This window comes from Phoca vitulina, unplaced genomic scaffold (assembly GCF_004348235.1).
Source record: "Phoca vitulina isolate PV1807 unplaced genomic scaffold, GSC_HSeal_1.0 scaffold7, whole genome shotgun sequence".
Classification (NCBI taxonomy): Eukaryota; Metazoa; Chordata; class Mammalia; order Carnivora; family Phocidae; genus Phoca; species Phoca vitulina.
The window spans coordinates 8,305,338-8,330,506 of record NW_022589710.1 but is presented as its reverse complement, the minus strand read 5'-3'; the positions used below and the strand labels follow the sequence as shown (position 1 = coordinate 8,330,506).

General features: G+C 36.8%; 1 protein-coding gene across 6 annotated transcripts in view; it reads right to left on the bottom strand.

Moving 5' to 3' along the window:
• The window catches only part of NUBPL (nucleotide binding protein like), a 275,956-nt gene that overhangs the window by 199,057 nt on the left and 51,730 nt on the right, over positions 1–25,169 (bottom strand). The gene's annotated exons all lie outside the window — the stretch shown is intronic.

Below are 25,169 nucleotides of genomic sequence, written 5' to 3'. Positions count from 1 at the left end.
GGGCGCCTGGATGGCTTAGTTGTTAAGCGTCTGCCTTCAGCTCAGGTCATGATCCCAGGGTCCTGGGATCGAGCCCCAAATTGGGCTCCCTGCTCCGCAGGGAGTCTGCTTCTCCCTCTCCCACTCCCCCCCTGCTTGTGTTCCCTCTCACGCTGTCTCTCTCTCTCTGTCAAATAAATAAATAAATAAAAATCTTTTTAAAAAATAAATAAAAAATAAAAAACATATTTAAAGTATAAAGTTAAGCAATACCTCTATCTCCTTCCTCTTTAATTGTTTCAAATCCAATCACTGTTCCTCCCAATCCAACTCTGTTTTCCTGAATTTTAGTTCTATCTTAAAAAATTCTCAGCCATTATCTATCTCCTTAAATATTGCCTCTGTTAGTTTCTCCATTATCTCCTTTGAGAACAATGATTAGACCTATGTTGAACCTTCTGCTATCCTCCATGTCTCTCAAACGTTCATATGCTTTTCAGTTCTTCTCTATGTACTATATTCTGAGTACTTTATTTGCATCTATATTCCAGTTAATTTTCTCTTCAGTTGTGCCTAATCTTTTATGTGCCCTTTTTTTTTTGTCCCCACTCTACCCAGAGCGAAGGACAAATCCAACACATATCCCCAAAACCACTAATGTAGGGAAAATTTATTTCATTGGTCACTTAAGGATGGCATCCTCAGGGTGCCCAGCTCTTACATGGTGATTCTCCATTGAACCTTCCTCCCACCTTAGATGCCAAACTTTGTCTCCACTCCTTCTACATAGTCCTGTAAAATACTGTCCCTAAACCACCAAGGATTAGCAGATAACACCTAGGTAAATATCAATTCCAGTGCCCACTTACACCAGTTGGGTCACACTTTGTTATTTCTGAATTCTGAGAAATTCCCTTCCTTTCCTACTATCTCAGACATATACCGAAAAGTAGTTTTTGTTAACATTCCATGTAATATTTTAAGGTATGCTATTCCAGGAAGAGTTTTTCTGAATATCTAGTTTGCCATATTGCCAGTATGAGAAGTAGAAAGCTACTGATTTTTAGTGATCTTATATCCCCTCTGGTATCTTCCAGAACTCTATTTTTCAAATAGTTCTCTGATCATTTCCTTTAAATTTTCTAAGTGGACAACCATATTTTGCCTTTTCCTTTCCACTATTAATAACCTTTACTTCTTTTTCTTGTTTTAGTGGATTGGCTAAAACCTGCAATAGCAATGGCACTGCACTTGTTTTTAGTGTAACATGGAAAAGATTAAAGCGAAATAAAATAGGAGAATGTGGATATCATCTATTCACCTAATCCTCCATTTGAAATAGATGATCTAAGTAGTTTGAGTCTGTTCAAAACATGGCTTTAAGTTCAAACTAAAATTGGAAATTTAAACTATGTGTTATGGACTGAATGTTGTATTCCCACCAAAATTTATATGTTGAAATCCTAACCCCCAAAGTGATGGTATTAGTAGAGTGATTAGGTCATGAGGGCAGAGCTCTTGTGAATGGGCTTAGTACCCTTATAAAAGATACTCATGGAGAGCTCTCTTGCCCTGTCTGCCATGAGAGGGCAGAGTGAGAAGACAGCTGTCTATGAACCAGTAAGCAGGTCTTCACCAGATACCAGAGCTGCTAGCACCTTGATCTTGAACTTTCCAGCCTCCAAAAATGTGAGAAATAAATGTTTGTGGTTTAAGCCACCCAGCCTAGGGTATTTTTGGTACAGCAGCCCAAACAAACTAAGACACTGGGACAGTCCAAAGCCTTTTCACAAAATTGGAAACCAAAATCTCTAATACCATATATGAATAATCTTTAATCTACTTTATCAGTATGCTAAATCCCAATCCAGGGAAAATGTGTACTTTATTTATTTTTTTTTTTAAAGATTTTATTTATTTATTTGAGAGAGAGAGAATGAGAGACAGAGAGCACGAGAGGGAAGAGAGCAGAGGGAGAAGCAGACTCCCTGCTGAGCAGGGAGCCCGATGTGGGACTCGATCCCGGGACTCCAGGATCATGACCTGAGCCGAAGGCAGTCGCTTAACCAACTGAGCCACCCAGGCGCCCCGAAAATGTGCACTTTAAATACTTCTTGCAGTTTAGTGAATAATAAGTTGTAAACTGAAGCCAGAAATGTGAGCAGATTCATCATGTTAAATGCATTTCTTAAGAATTCAACAGGGAAAAATGTACACTGAGAGTCCTAAACATGTACAGCATATACATTAAAAAGAAAGTTAGAGGCACATTCTTCTTTATCTTCTCCAGCATATTAGTAAACAAAATTAATAATGCCTAAAAGCATTTTACCTTAATTAGTAAAATTATCAGAACTGAATGATGGCACAGACTGAAACCATACTTTTAAATTAGTAGAGAAAAACTCTGAACAACAACTCATGATTACAGGTACAAATTAGTTTATTTGCCCTAAAATTTTATTTTTAAAAAATGTGTACAGCAATTTCTACACATAAACTTAATAGAAAAACTAATAAAGTACTAGTGGTTGAAAGTTTACATTGAAACTTTGGAATCCACTGTACTGTAACAGCTTTTTGAAGAGACCACCATTAGCTGAAGTTATCATGATACAGATCATTATTTCCTACTTCCTCCTATCTTCTTGATAGCTCATATATTGAAGCACAAAAGATTCTTACTCCAAGTCAAACCATTTCAATTGCCATAATGCCATTCACAGAATGAATGACACTATGCCTCATCCTCCTCACTCTATTACAACAAAGTTCTATCATTGCTAACAGGTGTGAATTTAATTAATGGACTGTATGTCACCGGTGGATTTCAAACAGATTTAGGGACTACTTTTATATCATAAATTAACTGTCAAGCTAGAAAAGACATTGTGATCATATCAAACTGAAGAGCTAGGCAAAAAGGAAATAGGCATAAGAAAAGCTGCTTTAAATCTTCCTATTAAAGTTCAAATTGTTAAATGTTCCAAGGATAAACTCTCATCTAGAATCAGATTTTTTTGTAGGAATCCCACTGTTCATGAATCACCTAAATAGTAGACATTCCCACTTAACTTGGTATTAGCAATAAGCCTGAAAAATCTCTGTACCTTCTACTCTGTTCCCTGGTTCCAAAAATAAAAGAGTTTTAAATACAGCTGAACACCAAGGTTCAGGAATATATGTCTAAAAAAATTATAAGTTGAAATCACACAATAGAAGCATTAAATCCTTTTTTAAATGAGGACAGAGAATATGCACCCTCATTTCATGAATTTTAAAGAATACTTAAACATAAAGTAGATAAAGAAAATAGTCTTATAAAAACAATCTTTTATCCACATATTCATGACAAAACATTCAAAGGTACAAAAACCTTCAGAAAGTAGGAAAGGACACCCAGTACAAAGTTTACAATTTCACTTTCTCACCAACTACTTTCCTATTCCTTCTTTTCTTTCTAAAACCAAGATCCTTTCTCATGAGAAATCAGATTCAAGAAAGAAGTTGCATCCTATTCTTTCAGGAGAACTTCAAGTGGTTGGATTTGACAAAGTAGTTCCACCAAGTTAGTGCCCAGAGAAGGTTTAGAATACCCTACTTTATACTGGAAGAAAAGGATTTAGAGAGTAGATGGAATGGATCAAAACTCAAATGCCAACCTGGACAACCTAAAGGCAGTATAATAATACTGCATCCAGAAGTGGAAAGGAAGGGGATCTAGAACATTAGAGAAGAGAGTAGAAAGACTATAAAGAAAATTCTTCAGTGTTTTTCCAATTTTATATCTATCACTTTTAATATTAAAATTTCTTTTATCGGGACACCTGGGTGGCTCAGTCAGTTAAACAACCAGCTCTTGTTTTCGGCTCAGGTCATGATATCAGGATCCTGGGATTGAGCCCTGTGTTGGGCTACATGCTCAGTGGGGAGTCTGCTTGAGGATTCTCTCCCTCTTCCTCTGCCCCTCCCCCATTCTCTCTCTCTAAAATAAATAAATATTTTTAAAATTTTTCATTATGGATAAAGAAGATGTGGTATATGTATATACAATGGAATACTGCTCAGCCATCAAAAAAATGAAATCTTGCCATTTGCAACAACGTAGATGGAACTAGAGGGTACTATGCTAAGCGAAATAAGTCAATCAGAGAAAGACAATTATCATATCATCTCATTGATATGTGGAATTTAAGAAACAAAAAAGAGAATCATAGGGGAAGAGAGGAAAAAGTAAAACAAGATGAAATCAGAGGAGACAAACCATAAGAGACTCTTAATCATAGGAAACAAACTGAGGGTTGCTGGAGGGGAGAGGGGTGGGGGGATGGGGTAACTGGGTGATGGACATTAAGGAGGGCATACGATGTAATGAGCACTGGGTATTATATAAGACTGATGAGGGACGACTGAGTGGCTCAGTTGGTTAAGCATCTGCTTTTGGCTCAGGTCATAATCCCAGGGTCCTGGGATGGAGTCCTGCATCAGGCTCCTTGCTCAGCAGAGAACCTGCTTCTCCCTCTGCCTGCCTCTCCCCCTGCTTATGTTTGCTGTCTCTCTCTTTCTCTGACAAATAAATACATAAAATCTTACAAAAAAAAAAAAAAAAGACTAATGAATCAATGACCTCTACCTCTGAAACCAGTAATACATTATATATTAATTGAATTTAAATTAAAAAAAATAAATCCCCCAAAAATAAAATAAAATAATAAAATAAAACAAAACAAAATAAATTTCATTTATCTTTCCCTTTTTGTACCACCTTGGAACCTTACTATCTCACCCCAGGCATCCACCCATCTCAAAACTGAAAGCTATCCAGGTATCCTTCTTAAAATCCAACCGCTTTCCCAAGAAAAGAAACTGCCCCTTTCTTTTCCAACTCATCCCTTCCTTAATCAAAACTCATTTTCTCATGTGGTGGTTTCCATTAGAAAAAGAACCTGAAACAAGTAAACAACTCTGAGAGCTTAAGCTTTGCAGAAGATACAATATTTTTAAATGGAATCTACTCAGTAGAATATAAATGGGAGGGGCACCTGGGTGGCTCAGTCAGTTAAGCCTCTGACTTTTGATTTCGGCTCAGGTCATGATCTCAGGGTTGTGAGATAGAGCCCCACATGGGGTGTGGAGCCTGTAAGAGTCCCTCTCCCTCTGTCCCCTGTCCCTGCTCGCATGCCCATGCATGCTTTCTCTCTCTCTCTCTCAAAACAAACAAATAAAAAAAGACTATAAATGGGAGACTATATAAGGGATATTTTAGAGCAGGGGTGGTATCTTAGACTCTTGTCTACTAAGGGACTAAAATTTTCTTCCTTTAGTTAATCACTCAGCAAATACTTACTGACTAACTAGAAGTATAGAGAATAAACTTGATATCCTACTTCTGAAAACTTGCTAATTTATATTGTGAAGTTTAACAGGAACAAATGAAAGCTAGAAAAAAGTAGGTGAAAATGGAACTTTAGGTAAAGATGATAAATACATGATTTACATGCTCTAACTTCCACAAACCATATACCACCATTCCTGGCCTCCAGCCCACTTTATACCTGCCTTGGCATCATTAAATGATCATTAATTAATCACTAACTGATCACATTCTTTCCTGCTGAAACCAGGTATGGACTCAGATTTTTTTCCACATTATGTTCCAGGTAACCAGTTGATATTTAAGATGAAAACAATGTGTGATCTCTGAGTTAAAGAAGTAGTCAGACATCTGGGAAGGAAAAATTTAAAAGATGACAGAATGAACCACTTATATTCACTCTAGAGGAATAACACAATAGGAGTTAAATTTTCTGTCATGCAGCACTGCATGCAGAAGATACTTTACAGATACTGTCTTTCACTGAATCCTTACAACAATCCTATGAGGTAAGTACTATCTCCATTTTACAGTTAAGAAAAGTGGAAGTCTATCCCCAGCCTCCTCCCCACTTATCTAAATCCCTTTCTTCCGTGGCAGCCTCCAAACCAGCTCTCCATAATCATTTCCTCTTCTGATCTTCTCTAGGATCTAACACTTACCAAGTGTTATCCTATATGATTGTTTATCTTTTTTATGGCTCTAACCTGTCTTCCCAACTAAGTACCATATTCCCCTTAGTATAACTGGTACTCAAAACTTATGTTTATATAATGACCAAAACAATTTTCTAAATAGCTAAACAGTCAAAAGTAAATAGATACTGAAGGAAACCTGCACACCCTATATTTGATCATCCAGGCCATTTGTAGTACAGTAAAATATTATTTATTATAAGAAATTAGCCACTTATTAGCTGTGGCCTTGAACAAGTTGTTTTTATATGACATATAAACTCTGCAAATGTCATACTTCATATGAAGTAGTTTAAGATCAGAAAGCTAAAGTAAGCTGCCCAAAGTTAAACAGCTAGTAGCAACAAAAGCAGTAAGGATTTGGGACTAGACCTGTTTCATTTTAAGTTCCATATTATTTCCATGCACATATCCAAAGAAGCAGGGTGCTTAAGATCATGCAAATACATATGCGATCAGAAGATAGGACACAGTTGGAAAGTTAGCTAATATAGATTTTCCTTCTATTGCTTGATGACACCCAGACAAGTTCCGTTAAATGATTTAACAGTGCTCTGATAAACCAAGTTATTCCATAAGTAATGTGAATTCTCTCTTAAGTCAACTATAAGTTCTTAGGATTACTAGCTACAGCATTACAGTAGACTGTTTTGGTTATTTTGACATAACTTTTAACTAAAATTTTTTTTAAAGATTTTTTATTTATTTATTTGACAGAGAGAGAGAGAGCGAGAGCAGGAACACAAGCAGAGAGAGTGGGAGAGGGAGAAGCAGGATTCCCGCAGAGCAGGGAGCCCGATGTGGGGCTCGATCCCAGGACCCTGGGATCAGGACCTGAGCCAACGGCAGACACTTAACTGACTGAGCCACCCAGGCGCCCCTAACTAAATTTTTGTGATCCCCAATCTTTCTATTTATATGGTGACATTTCCAGCCTTCTTATCTAATTTATATCTCAAATAAGACTGGTTTTCTTCTACTAGCCCTCCTGGCTTCTTAAAATCTCAAATTCATTTTAAGCAGCAATAGTTAACTGCAAGTACAAAGGGTTCTGGAGCTGGGATTTGAAACATACTAACAATACATGCCCCTCAAGACAGTGACAAAAGAAGAGCATTTAGCAGAAAGTCAGCAAAATAGGAGTGACATACTGGGACTAGAAAAAGATATCTTGGCCATATGACAAGGGCTTAACATAAAACTGCATTTCTTATTGTAACTAAAGTACCTGTTAATGTGTATGCTGTAAAGCAAAAAAAAAAAAAAAAAATAGTCCAAACACACACAAACAAAAAAAAGGGGACCTGTCTTTTCAAGGTGTCTTTTCAAGACAAGGGACACCCAGTCAATTCAGCCGCTGACTCTTGTTTTCAGCTCAGGTCATGATTTCATAGGTCTGGGGTTGAGCCCCACCCAGGCTCAGCGCTCAGCAGGGAGTCTGCTTGAAGATTCTCTCCCTCTCCCTCCAGGCAGTGTGTGTGCATGCTCTCTCTCAAATAAATAAATAAATCTTTAAAAAAAATGAAGACAAAATTATGACTGCCATTATAAAAGTCCCAATTAAGAACATAAACAGAATATAACAGAGAAAATAACTAGATGTACAACCAAAGACAAAACACTGGCTTCAGTGTGGACTTTATACCAAAGTGGTAAAAGAATTTCATAGACTCAATTTTTTTTAAGAGGAAAGGAAAAGATACAAAGCACAGAAATGAAAAACTATTTTAAGAAGACTACTAAAAAACTGTTCTAACATAACAAAAAATGATGTAATAAAAAGATACAGCTGTAGAATATAAATTACAACATAAAAACTATAAAAGATAATACATTTACAAATACTCAAGAGCCAACTCCCCTCCATAAATATTTTGTATATACAATAAAAGCCTTACTACATTACCCATTTAGTTATACTAGAGGTTTGGTGGCTCATATGAATAGCCCATATATCAGAGTATATATACAAGAAATCAGAGGAAAGAGGTAATAGCAAGTACAGTCACTGATGTCTGTGACCTCACAGTAAATTGGACACCGTACAGAAAGGTAATGAAACACTGCAATGTCAGATAGTTTCGTGATTTTGGTTATAAGCCTCCATTAAAGTATTTCTAGAATAGTAAGTGCTTTAAAAATTCCATTCTATGTCATTTAGGATTAAAAGTCATTAACTTATATAATAGCTGTAACCCTAACAAACACTAAATATAAATTACAATTCTTTAAAAATGAATTTTATTTGAAAGGACCAATAAACATTAATCACTTAAGAGAATTCTATCCATTCACTCATTCATTCAACATATTTACTGAGCACCTACTATATACTTAGTATATAGTATCAATTAAATACTTCAAAATTTAAACTCATTTAAAATCACAAAGTTAACATGTCAGATTCTCTAGTATGTTTCTCTTTAAAAAAACATTTCAAGCACCTTTAAAAACAAATACACACATATTATCACAAGGATTATAAAACTTTTTCCTAAACTTAATATAAAATTATTAATAATAGATTTATTTCATAACTATGGGTAGCATGTTTACCAAGATATGGTTTAGGGACAGTGATTATCAGTCAGAGAGTCAAGAAAGGATCACAGGACCTAGGGGCTCCTTCTAGGAGAGTTCTACCTGGCTAGCATGCTAAATTTCTTCTTATATTACTAGGAATTTTCAAGCCCATTACTTTTCTTGCATCGCAATATATCATGCATTCCTTCCATTTTTTTAAGCAACCTCCTAACACAACATTTAATCACCTGCTTTAAACTGGTGATATTCTGTACACTATACTCAGATTCAACTAATCTCTTTACTGACTGATTGGATTCTGCTTTTTTCTCTAATCTTTCTCATCTGACTCAATGCCACAGTGCTACATTCTTTTTATTGACAGGAAAAATGCAACAAAGAAATAAGTTTGTAGTTTACTGCTATTGCTTTTACAGAATGATAACCAACAATTAGGTATGACGTAAACCATGACTATAAAATAGAACCTTACATGCCCACCATTATTTATCACTTGACTTTCATGGCTGGCTACTTAATCCTAAAATGTTGAAGATAATCTTTTCAAAGGGTGATCAGCTATCTTAGTAAGGCCAAGAAACAGTCCATATTTTCAATGACTAGCAATAAACTAGATAGCAAACAGGGAACATAAACATCACAACAGCCAAACTGCCAAAACTGTGAGGGTTTTTGAAAATGAGTAAGCCTAAATGAAGTTTCAACGTGTAAATTCAAGTATCTCACAGTGACAGCAGTTTGTCGAGTCCTTAGAGCTAAGGAACTTAGACGTTGGGGGAAAAAATCACAATCAATAGCGAAGTAAGAGATTAAAGGAATCTGATGAACCCAGTTGTTTCCTTACTTACTTCCATAACTATGGGAGTTGAGTAAGTATACTATAAAGAAGTAAAGAAGTGTAAAGAACTGATTCTATCCCTTTTCCCCTTTATTACCTTTATTTTGTACTGGGTAATTAAAAATGCATTCACTATATCACTTCAGAATATGCCAAGAAATAATATTCAAACTTAGGCAACTTTATTTAAATGGCATACTGACAAAGTGGCCCATGACCAGAAAAATAACTAGACTGGTCAGCATACTCAAAACTGTATTAACAGGAGAAAAAGCTGAAAGCTGGAAACTGCATAGCTGAGAAAAATCTTAAGGCTGCAATCATGGTCTACAAATATTTCACAAGTTATCAAAAGAAAATAGATTAGGTGGTTCTCATGGGGATAGAACTAGTAAAAGCATGTCAAAGTTATAAGGAGGCAGATTTTTGTTCAAAATAATAACATTAAATAGACCTGTCATGAAACAGCAAAATCTCCCTCACTGGAGGTGTTTAGGCAGAAGCCAGATCACCACCTATCACACTTCTGTGGATTCCACAATTTTATAATACCACAAACTGAGTTTTTCATACACAGCTAAAGATACAGAGCTGCAGCCATTTTAACTCATGTTCCTAATTTGTTGATAATTAAATGTTCTCAGGCTCTGTTTATAACAAGGAATGCCTCATTTCCACCAAGGTTCTTCTTAATGACTTACAGAAAGACTGAATTAATTACCTCTCTATGTCTGTTAATAAGTTAAAAGTAGAAGAGGCATGTAACATACAGCTGACATAGAAATACAGCTTATATATAAATCATTGTCACTATTATGTTTCACAGTTGAATAAACCACTTAGATATACATCAATATTTTTCCTCTGCTAATTCTCTTTTCTTCTGATAATTTTCCTTTTTTTTTTTTTTTTTTAAAGATTTTATTTATTTATTTGACAGAGAGAGACACAGCAAGAGAGGGAACACAAGCAGGGGCAGTGGAAGAGGGAAAAGCAGGCTTCCCACCAACCAGGGAGCCCAATGTGGGGCTTGATCCCAGGACCCTGGGATCATGACCTGAGCCGAAGGCAGACGCTTAACCGACTAAGCCACCCAGGCACCCCTTCTGATAATTTTCTTAAGCACAAATACATTATGGGTTACAGAGTATCTACATTCTAGCCTACCACTCTGGGCAAACTTTGTTTTTTATATTACCCTCCTTATCTATAACACAAATTTGCTCATGAATTTAATGGAATCTAGATAATATAACATTATTTCTTCCTCCTTGCTTTCATCAATTCCTCAGTGCATGCACAGAATACTACTTAGGAGTAACTATAAGCATACAGAAAGGCAAGCAGATGACAATCTATAAGATGGATTTTTCTCTCATTTCAAATCCTAGGACTGTGTCTTGAAACACCTCTGTTTCTGAAGGAAAGGGCCAGGCAACTACTATAACCCTGTCTTTGTTGATTACCTGTCACTCACCCTTCCAGTTCACCCTGTCCTCAGACCTGGGGGGATTCCTGTATGGACTACATCAAAAGCAGAGCAGAAAGAGGAAGGAGAAAGAGATCAGGGTATTTCATTTTCTGGTTTTTCTCTCAGTGGGGTGGTCTTGGGCTGACTGGGTCCCTCCACTGAGTGTCAGTCACTGCTTTTCCCAAGGCAGACATCTCTACAGGACTGTCTCCTTCCAGATTTGGATTTGCTTCCTCCCCTCACCTCTTCAGGCCGGAGGTAGTAATTGCTTCACTGTTACTCAACAGTTACTCTATCTAATGTAAATAGTCCATCTCTTATAATCCTGACCATGTTATGTCTTTTTGTTGGAAAGTGGCCCCCAGGAAACAGATCCTCAAAATGAGACCGAAGTTATTCTAAAATGAAGGGATAATCTCTATAGTGGAAAGAAATGGGACCACTGGAAATGTATTTCACATTATCAAGATTCATGATTATACAAATTAGATGAAGAGCAGGATGGGACATACAGTAGTGTGGTGGTTAATTTTGGCAATTTGACCACGGGGTACCCAGATAATTGATTTAACATTATTCAGGGTGTGCCTGTGAAGGTCTTTCTGGATGAGATTAACATTTGAATCAATAGACTGAGTAAAGCAGATTATCCTCCCTTGAAGTGGGAGGCCTCATCCAATCCATTGAAGACCTGAAAATAACAAAAAGGGAGAATAAGGCAGAATTTGTTCTCTCTGCCAGTCAGCTGGGACATCAGTCTTCTCCTGCCTTCAGACTCAGACTGCAATTTACACCATTGGTTCTCCTGGTTCTCAGGCCTTTGGACTCAGACTAGAACTATACAAAACAGCTCTCCTGAGTTTTCAGCTTGCTAAATGCATGTCTTGGGACTTCTCAGTCTCCTTAACCATGTAAGCCAATTCCTTATATCTATCTTTATCTCTTGATTCTGGTTTTCTGAAGACCCAGATTAATACAGGTGGCTATGGCACTTAACTGCTATGAAAACAAAAGTGACTGCAGATGGCAGACTCATCTGAATTCTTTAGTGCCCTAGAGAGTATACAGGAAAAGGAAAAGAAAAAGGAAAAGCTATAAATATAACTTTGCTTCTGGCCATAAAAGAGTAACAGGAACAGGACTGACCCCCTAATCACCACCACCACCACCACCCAATACACACATACTTTAAAAAACTGGAGAAAACATGTAAAAGTATGTTTTCAGACATGCCACAATAGGCAGGAGGACCATAATCCCTGAAAGGGAAACAAGAAAATGAGTCCTATGACTGCTACGGTATACTGCCCTAGCAGCAGTTTCCAGGCTGTAGCCCAGGGAGGGGAAATTCAAACAAAGCCCAGTAAGCTTGCTGAGTTGAGACAACAGAATCAAAGTCAGGCGAAGCAAAGGCATCTAGAATTTATAAGGCAGAATATCAGAGAGGAGGGAGCAACACAAAGAGAGAACTTGAGAGAACCACAGAGGGCACCTGTGGAGTCTCTGGCTGAGTATTTGTCTGCACAGGAGTGAGAGAAAATTCCACGGGACTGGGGAAAGAATCAGTGGAGAGCTGTACACTGTACAATGCCCCAAAATCGCACACAGCTGGAATACTTATGTTTCCACCAGCCAAAGAGGAAAGATCTCATGGTAGAGTCCTCAGAAAGGTATTGCTATAGTACTGGAGTATATTAGCCGTAGCCTAAAGACTGTTTTGGACCCACCCAAGCAAAGTTTAAAAGAATCAAACAGATTACAAGTAACTGATCTGCATACAACAGGAATTAGCAAACTTTTTCAGTAAAGGACTAGATATGCTTTTGTATATGGATGGACCTCTTTTAGTGGGCAGAGTGTGTCAAGATATTCATGACAGTTGAGACAGAACAAAATTAAAGAAGAAGTAAATACTTGGGGAGACCCTGCCAACTATCTTCCCCGAACCATTCCCATTCATTATATAAATAAACTAAGGCTAGGAGAGTTTAACACAACTTGCCCAAAGTACACAAAGGTAATAATATAAATTATAGTCAGGATCTGACTGCAAGTCTCTTAGACTCTAAAACCCTACTATATCTTATTGCCTACCTTCAAATAAGTCTTGCTCTCTGAGTCTAACAGATAAATTTCATCAAATCATGCTATCAACTGAATTAATGCATTTTCTGTTGCTATTGACCACTTGTAATAATAGGGAAAAGCAGTTAACATGTATTAAGAACCCTTAAATTTATCATCTCACTTATTTTTCATACTGCCTTCAAAGTTGTGGAACTTGCCCAGGAGTACACAGCAGTAAGTACTGCCATGGGAACTGGGGGTTGGGTCACTCTGAACCAAAGCCCAAGATCTTTCCACCACATCACACTGTCTTTTTTTTTTTTTAAGATTTTATTTATTCATTTGAGAGAGAGAGAGAGAGAGAGAGAGAGAGCACAAGCAGGGCGAGAGGCAGAGGGAGAAGCAGGCTCCCCACTGAGCAGGGAGCCTAACGTGGGACTCGATCCCAGGACCCTGGGAGAACGACCAAGCTGAAGACAGACGCCTAACCAACTGAGCCACCCAGGCGGCCACGCAACACACTGTCTTAATAGAAGCACAAATGACAGTCCTCAGATTGGCCCAAAGAAAAGCAGTACAAGAAAAACTATGTACCAAACCACAGAAAGGGAAAAGGGAATATAAAAGGGAAAAGGGAATGAACAGAGTTTGAGAAGGAAAAACGGTAATTGAGAAGTACGACGTGTTCTCTTTGTACCTTAGCATGGATCATTTCCCCATTTCCATTAAGGTACAATTTAATTCTATCATATTCACAGAGCCATTCTCCACCTCCCCAGCCCTCAATCTTACCCTCACTGGTCTCCTATGTATCATTTAAATCAATTATGTGATAGCATAAAATACATTATATTGCTATTTCTGAGTGTTTTATTAATCAGGTTACAAGCAGCTTGAGGACAACTTTTATATCTTACAGTCTAGGCTCCAACATGAATGCAGTGTCTGTGTTGATGATAATCATATTCAAGTATTACAGTTTTGAAAAATTATTTAGAAGTTTTTTAAAAACAGGTTATCGGTTCCAGGCATCTTAATGCCAGTAGAGTAAACAAAATAAATGGAGAGGAAAGAACTAGTTCAAATCTCTACAGGATTTGTTTACAAAGTGCCACATCTAAAATATTATTTCCAGACTTCAGACATAAACTTTAAAGCACTCACTTATACACCATTTTTTTTAAAGGAAGGAAAAAAATGAGGCCAATAATTTTGTGAAATCTGTAATAAGAATTACTAAATTAGAAAGTAAGACTTCTGACTTTTGGTTAAAGAACTTTCCATTAAATCAACAGTTCTCCAAGTATGGTCACTGGCCCTCTGGAGATCCCCAAGAATCTTTGATCCAAGAGGGTAAAACTATTTTCATAAAAATATTAAGATATTATTGTCTTTTAACTGAGTAGACTTGTACTGATGGTCCAAAAACAAGAGTAGGTAAGACTGCCAGCACCTTAGTAGAAATCAAGGCAGTGGCAGAACCACACTATATTTAATAGTCATCATATTCGCCACCACGCACAACAGTAAAAATAAAAGCCAGTTTCACTGAAGAATGTCCTCGATGAAGTAGTGGTTAAGTATTTAATTTATTAAATCCTGACCCTTGAGTACATGTCTTTTTAACATTCTGTGTGACAAATGAGAAGTATACATGAAGCACCTCTGCCGTGCACTGAATTACAATGGCTGTTACAACAGCTGTCTCAAGAGAAAGCACTTGTGTAACTGTTTAAGTTGTAAGCTAAACGAGATTATTTTTTCATAGATCACCATTCTTACTTGAAAGATAAACTGAAAGACAAATGATGGCTGTTCAGATTTGGATATTTAGCATACAAAATGAATGAGCCTGTCACTTCAAATAACCCAATTAACAATATTTGTTTCTATGACAAAATTAGAGCTTTTAAGTAAAATTAGAATTTTTGAAAAACCTTTATCTGGCCACCATGAGTTTTACAGCTCCCCAATACTTAAAGAATTATCTGATAGGACACAATAATACAGTATTAATAAATGGATTGTTCGGGCTCCTGAGTGGCTCAGTCAGTTAAGCATCTGCCTTCGGCTCAGGTCATGATCCCAGGAGCTAGCCCCTTCGTCGGGCTCCCTGCTTGATTGGCAGCCTGCTTCTCCCTCTCCAGCTTGTGCTCTCTTGCACTCTCTCTCTCTCAAATAAATAAAATAAAATCTTAAAAAAATACTAAATGGATTGTTTATATTATATAATGAAACATGTAAACATTTGGAAGACCAGCATAAAGCAATGAACTGATAATTTCTAAATGACAATGCATGATATTATAAAATCCAACTCAAAGTCCAAGATAGACCGAAGATTTGAATATAATAGACTATGAAAGGTTCACTGATATAGTCTCAGATTCCATACTGCAACTAATCTCTAAGAAGCCACCACTTGTCAAAATTGTGGTGTAGTATCAAAGAAGAAAGTCCATTACTTGTTTGAAATAACTATTAAAATATCCTTCCTTTCTCCAACTACGTGTCTATGTGAGGCTAGATTTTCCTCATATAGTTCAGCCAAAACAACATATTGCAACAGATTGAATGCTAAAGTAGATATGAAAATCTAGCAGTCTTCTATTAAGCCAGACATTAAAATGACTTACAAAAATGTAAAACAATGCCACTCATTTCACTAATTTCTTACTTCAGAAAAGTTATTTTTATTAAAATGTTATTTATGTTAACAAGTTTGTGGGGCGCCTGGGTGGCTCAGTCATTAAGCATCTGCCTTCAGCTCAGGTCATGATCCCAGAGTCCTGGGATCGAGCCCCACATCGGGCTCCCTGCTCGCCAGGAAGCCTGCTTCTCCCTCTCCCACTCCCCCTACTTGTGTTCCTGCTCTCGCTGTCTCTCTCCGTCAAATAAATAAAATCTTTAAAAAAAAAAAAAAAAAAAAAACAAGTTTGTGAGTTTGTAATTTTTAACGAATTAATAAGTTTTTTTTTAATTTCTCAGTTTTAATTTCTAGCTTGGTAAATCTTGACAAATATAACCTACATTAACAAAAGCTGTTTGGGATCCTCAATATTTTTAACAGCATAAGAGGCTCCAAAAAAAGTTTGAGAAATATTACACTATATTATGCTATAATGGAACGCTCAGAAGTTGAAGATGATCAAAGTAAAAAGATTTATAATCTATTAGGCACACTGAAAACATACAAATTTGTGAGAAAAAGTCCCACTCCCTACCTCAGGTCAAACCTGGAATTAGGTGGTAGACAGCTGTGGTTTATTTTGGAGGAAAGAGACAAATAAGAGGACAATTCAACACCAGGACAAACCGACAGATATCTAGACAACCTTCAACTCTCCACAGCCCCCAGTTACTACTACCATTTCCAGTCTCTGTCTGAGATTACAAAGAAACAAAAATCAGTAGAGAGGAAGGAGGAAGGTTATAGAGCAGACAAGGCAAGCCTCAGGCACTGAAGACAAAGGACTGTTTTGGGGTGGAAGTAGGTAGAAGGTAGATTAAATTGTGATTTATAAATAAAACATCCCACATACATATTTTGTTCATGACAGATGGAATATACCACCCATAGTTTAAACGTTCATTTTTTGTTTATTATCAAAATTTAAAAGATAAACATAATCTCTCTCTCTCTCTCTATGACCAAGTCTCTTGCTCTTTTTTGTGCCTTATGGTTGAAAGTCTTATCAGGGTCCAGGACTGGCTGGACTACATCACAGAAAGATTAGAAGTTCCTCTCTGTTTCCATGGTCCTCTGTTCATACCTTCCCATAGCACTTAGTGTGCTAATATTTTCCATCTCCCCCACTGGACTGTAAGCTCCTCAAGAACAGAGTTTACGTCTTACTCATCTTTATTCCCTAGAACATAGCACAGTACCATTATAGACATGTTCAATAACTGGTTCCCAAATGATTGATTTCCCAAGGGTCATATATACTTTATTAAATATATTTCCTCAAGAAACAAAACACAAGTTGTACTGTCTTCAAAACAGTAGTTGGAACATATTGTTAAATTTCCATTATTATCTTATTTAGCCACTCTGAAAATGTTTACCACTTCCTTCTAAAACTTCCTCTTTGCTTCTAAAGGGGCAGTATCTTCCTTGTCTTCTTTCTACTTCTCTGGTCAGCCCTTCGCAGTCTTTCTCTGATCCCTTTAGGTTAACTTCCCCAAATTCTACCCTCAGTCCTATACTTGACTCCCTCTATAACTCTTTTGGGCTATCATCTATAAGTCAGAACTTCTCAACCACAGCATAATTGACATTTTGGACCAGGTAATAATTTGTTGTAAGGGGATACCTTGTGCATTGCAGGATGTTTAGCAACATCCCTCTACTCTACCCACTAGATCCCTCAATTGTGACAATCAAAAATCTCTATTCATTGCCAAATGTCTCCTGAGGGAAAAATCACTCCAGGTTGATAATCAGTGATCTAAACTAACAACTTCAAATATCATATACGCACGCACACAATGCTAACTCCCAAATCTGTATTGTTAACCCAAACCTCTCTCCTGAACACAATATATTCCAATCACTTGTTGACTAACCCTCTTTGGACATCAAATTCAATAAACCTTAACTCATTACTGTTTTCCTTAAATTTATGCCTTTTTCCTCTCTGCTCTATCTTGATGAATGACACAACTATCTAAATAATCACTCAACCCAGAAATCCAGGAGACCTTTTTCTCATTCATATTCAATGAATTACCAAACCCTATTCTTTCAATCTCTTTAGTACCTTTCAATTAGGTCCCTTCCCCTCCATTTCTACTGCCACAGACTTAAATCAAGCCTTATCCCATCTCACCTGAATCACTATAATAGCATCCTAACTGGCCCTACCCCCCATCTGGCCCTATTATCTTTCCTCCACAATGCTACCCCTATGATCTTCCTAAGACACAGAACTGATAGTGTCACTCCCCTCCCTAAAATCCATGGTTTCTCATAGCCTGTGAGTTACACTTCAGTTCCTCAAACAAGCACAAGAAGGCATTTATAATACCATCACCTATCTTCCTGGGCCCAATCTTACTCCTGCAACTCCCCCACAGAGATTCTTCACTTCTGCCATACCAAACAATTTGCATTCTGCAGGCTTTTAACACATGATATTCCTTCTGCCTGGAATGTCCTCCTCACTTTCAAACCCCAACCTCCTCTTACAACAAACTCCTGGCTCATCCATTTTTTAAAATTTAGCTCAAAAATCATTCCTCCAAGAAGACCTCTCTAAATTCCCTGTTTGATTTAGAGTTCTCGTCTCAGTTCACAAAGAAGCATGCTTACACTTCTATTATAGCATTTAGTTATGCTTATTATGCTTATGATCATTGGCTAGTGTATCTACTATAAGCTCCAAGAGAATGGGCATCAAACCTTATTTGATCTGACAGCCAACAAATCAAATATTTCTCATGCTTACTAACTATAGAATATGCCCATTAATATTTGCTAAGTAAATGGTCTCCCTTAACATTTCACTTTTAATACAAAAGCAAATTTTAAAACTAGGTTTAAACAGCTTAACAATAAAATAAGTATAATATATTTTAAAAGCAACCACTTTTAAGTCAGTGCTAGTTAAGTTGCAAGTAACAGAATTTTAAAAGGTGCTTTACTTAAAGTTATGTGTGTATGTATATATCCATATACATATGTGTGTATTTTTTCCTGCCATGGAATCTGTAATAAACATTTATAAGTAAAAAGCTCTAAATGTTCTTCCACTGAATATGGGGCCTACTAATATATCCAAACACAGCCATCTAAACCCAGATTACCAAGACTGGTATCTCAATTTTAGTTACTATTCTTTCCCAAAACTGACAGTCAGAACATTCTTGCTTATTGTGAGACTTTGGTCAAGTGTACAACATGCAATACCAAATTGTGCAATCATTTATTTGAAATAAGAAAGTGGCTTACTGATGGACCTGTCTTTATCTCAAATAACCATCAGTTTAAATTTAGCCCTTATACTAGAGTCCCAATCCCCACAATACTATTGTACTTAAAACGGATCACCATTACATGACTCTCCCAAAAACCTCAAACATAAAGAAGCTAAGTTTTCAGATCTAGAGTTTGATACTATCAAATTTTATATTTTAAAATAAAAAATGTACAAGTCATGTATACATAATATACAACACAGTGACTACAGCAAATAATACTGCATTGCATTTTTAAAAATCAAAAATTATCAAGTTGAAAGAATAAAATGAGTAAAAACATATAAAGCCATTGTATTTTCCATATATATCTTACAGAAGACAACTATGAAACTGAATTTCTAAATATTACTCAAATATCCCTTTGAGGCATGCACTCTCTTGAGAAATAAAACTGAAATGTATTGGCTTAAAAGATTAGAGGGATCAATTTACATTCTTTTAAGAATTCAGGATATCAAAATTTGGAAAGAATCCTGCACTTTCTTGGTTCCCTGCCATTATATCCTAGCATCAGTCAATAAGGGAGTCACTAAAATAGCTCAGCTCCCCACCTCCATCCCCATGCATCGAAAGTCCCACATGACCTCTCCACACCCTTTTAGCCTCACTCATCTCTCATTCCAGCCACCAGCTCTGCATGGGCTCTAACCAATGTCACACAGGGGCTGTCTGAAAGTACCTCACTTCAGGTCTATACATCGTGTGCCTTTCACCTCCCACCCCAAAAATGTCCATCTTGATGTCAAAGTACAAGACACCATAGGGGACTCACTCTTGCAGAACTCAAAAATGCAGGTGAGTTCCTACCTACTGAGGTAAGCCTGTGGACAATGGGAGATGCATACAATTATTAGATAAATTCTTCCCCTTTCCTCCCATATACACAGTCCCGTGAAGTCAAGCAATCTGTCACATACAAGTGACAGCCAGCCTGATAGCACAGTTTCACATTAGCTCTCCCTCCCTGCCTCCTTCCTCAGTCTGGGTTTGCACTTCCTAATAAATTCGCAGTGCACATGGCTCTGCTTTCTGGGGAACCCAGTTCAAGATCCTCAACCCCTTCAGAAGAAAGTCTGTGGTTTACATACCGCAAGGGAGATCTCAAAGCCCATTAAACTGCAAGCTGCTATTTCTGCCTTCTTTTCCTTAACTGAAAGACCTCAGAGACAGCAGAATAAAATCAAAACCTACTGTCACTGTTTCCTCACTCACCACTTCTCCTAACCTATTATGATACCATCTCCAGAAAAAGAGTATCAAGTAAGATCTTTGTTTTAGTGTTCATGCACTGTTTTAGCTTGGCAATGAAGATGGTTAGAGAAAAGAATGATGGTATACACTGACCTATTAGTTCCTTCTCTTTTTCCAGGTTGTTTAAGTCCCAAAGCTGGGATTCTAAACACTGTCCTTTCCATCACGGCTCAAATTCAGGCTCCACAGGACTCCACCCCTTACAAGTAAACACTGCCAAACATTTTAGAAAGTAATGTAAACATTCACGTGTTACAAATGGTGACATTTATGGTGGTGGAAAATAAAATTCACTGTTCACTGAATAACAAAGCAAGCTTGTTGGAATTGGGAATGCAGAAGTAGACAGAAGGTGGGGATCAGATCATACAGTGCTTTACAATATTGGTAATGTTACAAATGGTAATACTGGTAATAAGAACATTAAGGATTTTAAATGTAATAAGTTCTCTCACTTTTCATGAGATGCAAATAAAATTTTAGGCTACAATTTCTAATAACTGGTAGGCTAGTAAAGTTTCCAGACTGAAAAGTAGAGAAGGTTTATAACTAAATTATTAAGTCTCGGGCACCTGGGTGGCTCAGTCGTTAAGTGTCTGCCTTCGGCTCAGGTCATGATCCCGGGGTCCCGGGATCGAGTCCCATATCGGGCTCCCTGCTCGGCGGGAAGCCTGCTTCTCCCTCTCCCACTCCCCCTGCTTGTGTTCCTGCTCTCGCTCTCTCTCTCTCTGTCAAATAAATAAAATCCTAAAAAAAAAATAAAATAAAATAAATAAATTATTAAGTCTCCCAGTTAAACCTCACTATTCCATTTTCCTCCAGTAGTGATTGCTCTTTTAAAAAACAACTGGAGGGGTGCCAGGGTGGCTCAGTCATTAAGCGTCTGCGTTCAGCTCAGGTCATGGTTCCAGGGTCCTGGGATCGAGCCCCGCCATCGGGCTCCCTGCTCGGCGGGAAGCCTGCTTCTCCCTCTCACACTCCCCCTGCTTGTCTTCCCTCTCTCGCTGTGTCTCTGTCAAATAAATAAATAAAATCATTAAAAAAAAAAAAAAAAAACAAATGGAATCACTGGGTCAATACCATAGACACTGAAGAAACCCTGTTCTGTGGTAATACTGCCAGAGCAAATCTATTTAATTTTTTTCAATTTCTTTCATTATAGTAAAATATATATAACAATATTTACCATCTTAACCATTTTTAAGCCTGCAGTTCAGTGGTATTAAATAGATTCATAATGCTGTCCTACCATCATGACCATCCATCTCCATAACCTTTTTCATCTTGTAAAACTGAAACCTATTAAACAATATCTCCCCATTCTTCCCTCCTCTCCAGGTCCTAGGAACCACCATTCCATTTTCTGTCTCTATGATTCTGACTACCCTAAGCACCTCATCTAAGCAGACTCATACAGCATGTCTTTTTGTGACTGGCTTATTTCACTTAGCATAATGTCTTCATGGTTCATCCATGTTGCAAGATATGTAAGACTTTCCTTATTTTTTTTACCATAATGAAATACCACTTTATGTCCTATTTAAAGAGGATATGGATCGATGGTGTCTCTTATATACAATGAACAGAGCATAAGTTAATGCCAACATTTTGGAAAGTAATATAAACATTCACAAACTCATGACCTGGATATTACACTCCTAGGTTCATAGTGAAAGGAAATTCTTACTGATGTGCAATGAAAGACAATGTCCAGAATGTTCAGAGCAGTCTTGTTCACAGTGGTAAAAACCCCAAGTAGAGGGAGACAGGGGGATAGAATGGTGGTATGGTATGAAGAATGACAGTACTCCAAAGATGTCCACATCCTAATCCCTGGAACTATATTACCAGTTTATTTAAAAGAGTGTAACTCAGATTATTGGTTAGCTCTCAGTGTTGTGGGGCAGGGAAAGGAAGAGATGAGGAAGGAAAGGAAGATATTATTTAATTTTAAATAAATTTTAAATAAAATTTAAATAATTTTAAATTAAATTAAATTAAATTAAAAGGATATAACATAGAACCAGCCAGGTGGAGGAGATGCATAGGACAAGATCTGAGGAAGAACAGAGAGCTTCCATGCCCTCTCCAAGCGCACCACTCTCCCCAAATCATGTGTTCACCAACCAGGAAGCTCCTGCCTTCCTTTTTAAGAGTGAATAACATTCCATTGTATGTGTATACCACATTTTGCTTATCTATTCATCTGCTGATAGATGGTGGATAGCTTCCACATAATGGAGTAATAAATAGTGAATTCGTAATAATAACAGTGATAATGCTACTATGAACATGGGTGTACAAAATCTATCCAATTTTGACAACAAAATCTCATTTCAATCCATTACCCTGTATGTACACCACAGACACAAAATCTAGAGTAGAGAAGGAAAATGAAAAGGATGACTTTTTTTTTTTCTGTAACATGTCTAATTTCTTCCTAAGTTGGCCTCACCAAATCTAGACTATGAAAACTTTTCATGCCTCTTAGTATAGTGTTATTTTTTATGGCTTTTTGACTTTTCCTGTAGAGTCTCCAACTCACATTTGAATATTTCCCACATCTCCAGCTTCAATATTTTATCTTATTTTATTTTGGCTTTTTTAAAGATTTTATTTATTTATTTGAGAGAGGAGAGAGAGAGAGCACAAGGGAGAGGGAGAAAGAGACTCCCCACTGAGCAGGAAGCCTGCCATGGAGTTCAATCCCAGGGCCCTGGGATCACGACCCGAACCGAAGGCAGATGCCTAACCAACTGAGCCACACAGGCAACCTCATCTTCCACCTTCAAAACTCATTTTACATCCTGCTTTCACCAAACTACCTTCCTAAATGCTTTACTTTCTGTTAACCTCAAAGAAAGAAAGAAAGAAAAGAAAGAAAGAAAGAGAGAAAGGAAGGAAGAAAGGAAGGAAGGAAGGAAGAAAGAAAAAGAAAAGAAAAAAGAAAAGGAAAAAAGAAATGGTGACATTTATGGTATGTGAATTATATCTTAATCAAAAATAAAAATAAAGCTCTGTTCTCACGTAAAAAAAGGAAAAGAAAAAAAAAGAAACGGAACATGTTTTGTTAAAGTACCCCTAAAAGGTTTCTAAAGTACCCAGTAAATTATTAAAGTAACTATGAATCAGCAATAATGAAGTCTATTTTAAAAAGCAAAAATTTGCAAGGCACATAGAGTATTAAAGATAGAATTGCAAGTTAATCCACCCACTACCTAACAATAGCAAGTTCTTTTAATTTTTTTCATCTGAGAGAAGATACTGAAAATGTGCCAATAATTCTGAAAAACACTGGGAATGATCAGAAGATTAGGAAATAAGAAAAAAAGTTGTGTTTGTTTTCTTTTTTAACCTGGAATTAGACTGGAAAAGAGAAATGTGAAGTACAAAGAGCCCAAAAAATATGGCCACATTACAAATGTACCATACTACTAGTCTACACATCTTAAGGATAGCTCTCTGATATAATTCAAAAAGTGAAAAAGACATAGAACAACACCCATTTGTCTTGAGACAGGTACTAATCATAAACACAAAGATTTACGGTCTGCTGAAAACAAATCTTTCACAGTTTTTCTTTATTGTTAATTAGATAATTTCATATTGCATTGTTTTCTGTAATAGAGAGTACAACAGGATAAATTAACATGTTAAAATACAGAAATGTCAAAATGAAGCCAATTAGTATAATAGTGGCAGGTTTATCTAAGATCAAAAAATAATTTATAAGTTGGGCCTTTAAGAATCCACATTCTTTTAGGTGATTGCCTTAATTGTTCAGTTTATTTCTTGGGTGACTTAAGATCAGCTTGTCAACACAAAAGAAGTATTCTTTTAAGGCTTTCCAAGATTTCCAGTATCTCATCTTTACCAGAAAGCCTATTTAATGGCAGCCAATTTGCAAACATCAAATTTAAGATTACAGCTTCAGTACAACAAGAAGAAAGAAATTAAAGTTCACTTCAAGTATTTATGTTGGCATAGACTGAACAGACTACTTAAGAAAAAACTGACACCAAGGGCTCCATTTTGCCATCACTCATGTGCTGCATGCACCACTTTTCACATTACTTTAATCAAGAGACAGACATAATAAGTCTATCATTTAAAGTACGCAAATTCATTACTCCTTCTTTGTGAAAGTTTGACATCTTGGCGTATGTCACACATTTGCAAACTAAGTATGCATTCCACTTGAAAGGACAAAGAACAAAGAAGCTAGAATAACTTAGTTTTTTAAGTTTGTATTTTCATCAAACAAGAAAACTAAGTGGGTGCTTAAAATATAAGACTGCTAGAGTCAATTTTATCATCACTACATCTTCAAATTTCCTACAATTCTTCAGAACTTAACATTGTAATTGACCCCAACAACTAAAGCACAAAAGCACACTAAATAGCAGACAATGCCTAATTAACTAACATTTAATGACAACAAAAAAATACTTCTATTATTTACATAGATATTCCAACAAAAACCCTACAATAGTCATTTTGTTCTAGATCTATGGAAAAGAAAAAGCACGACAAGAAATGAAAAGAAATTCTTCAATTATATACTCTAATTATAATTTGAAATACAATTTTCTTTAAAGATTTATTTATTTGAGAGCGCGTGCAGGAGCACAGACGGGGGAGGGGCAGAGGGAGAGAGAATCTTCAGGTCAACTCCCCACTGAGTACACAGCGAACACAGGGCTCCATCCCAGGACTCTGAGATCATGACCTGAGCCTAAATCAAAAGTCGGCACTTAACCAACTGAGCCACCCAGGCAACCCTATAATTTGAAATAAATTTTAATAAATTAATTTCATTCACTTAAAACCATTTTTCAAGAAATTACAAGTTTTCCCAATATTTCTATTTTTATTTATTTATTTTTTTTCTTTAAGTACTCTCCACAGCCCAACATGGGGCTTGATGTTCTACCAACTGAGCCAGCCAGGCACCCCTTTCCAATACTT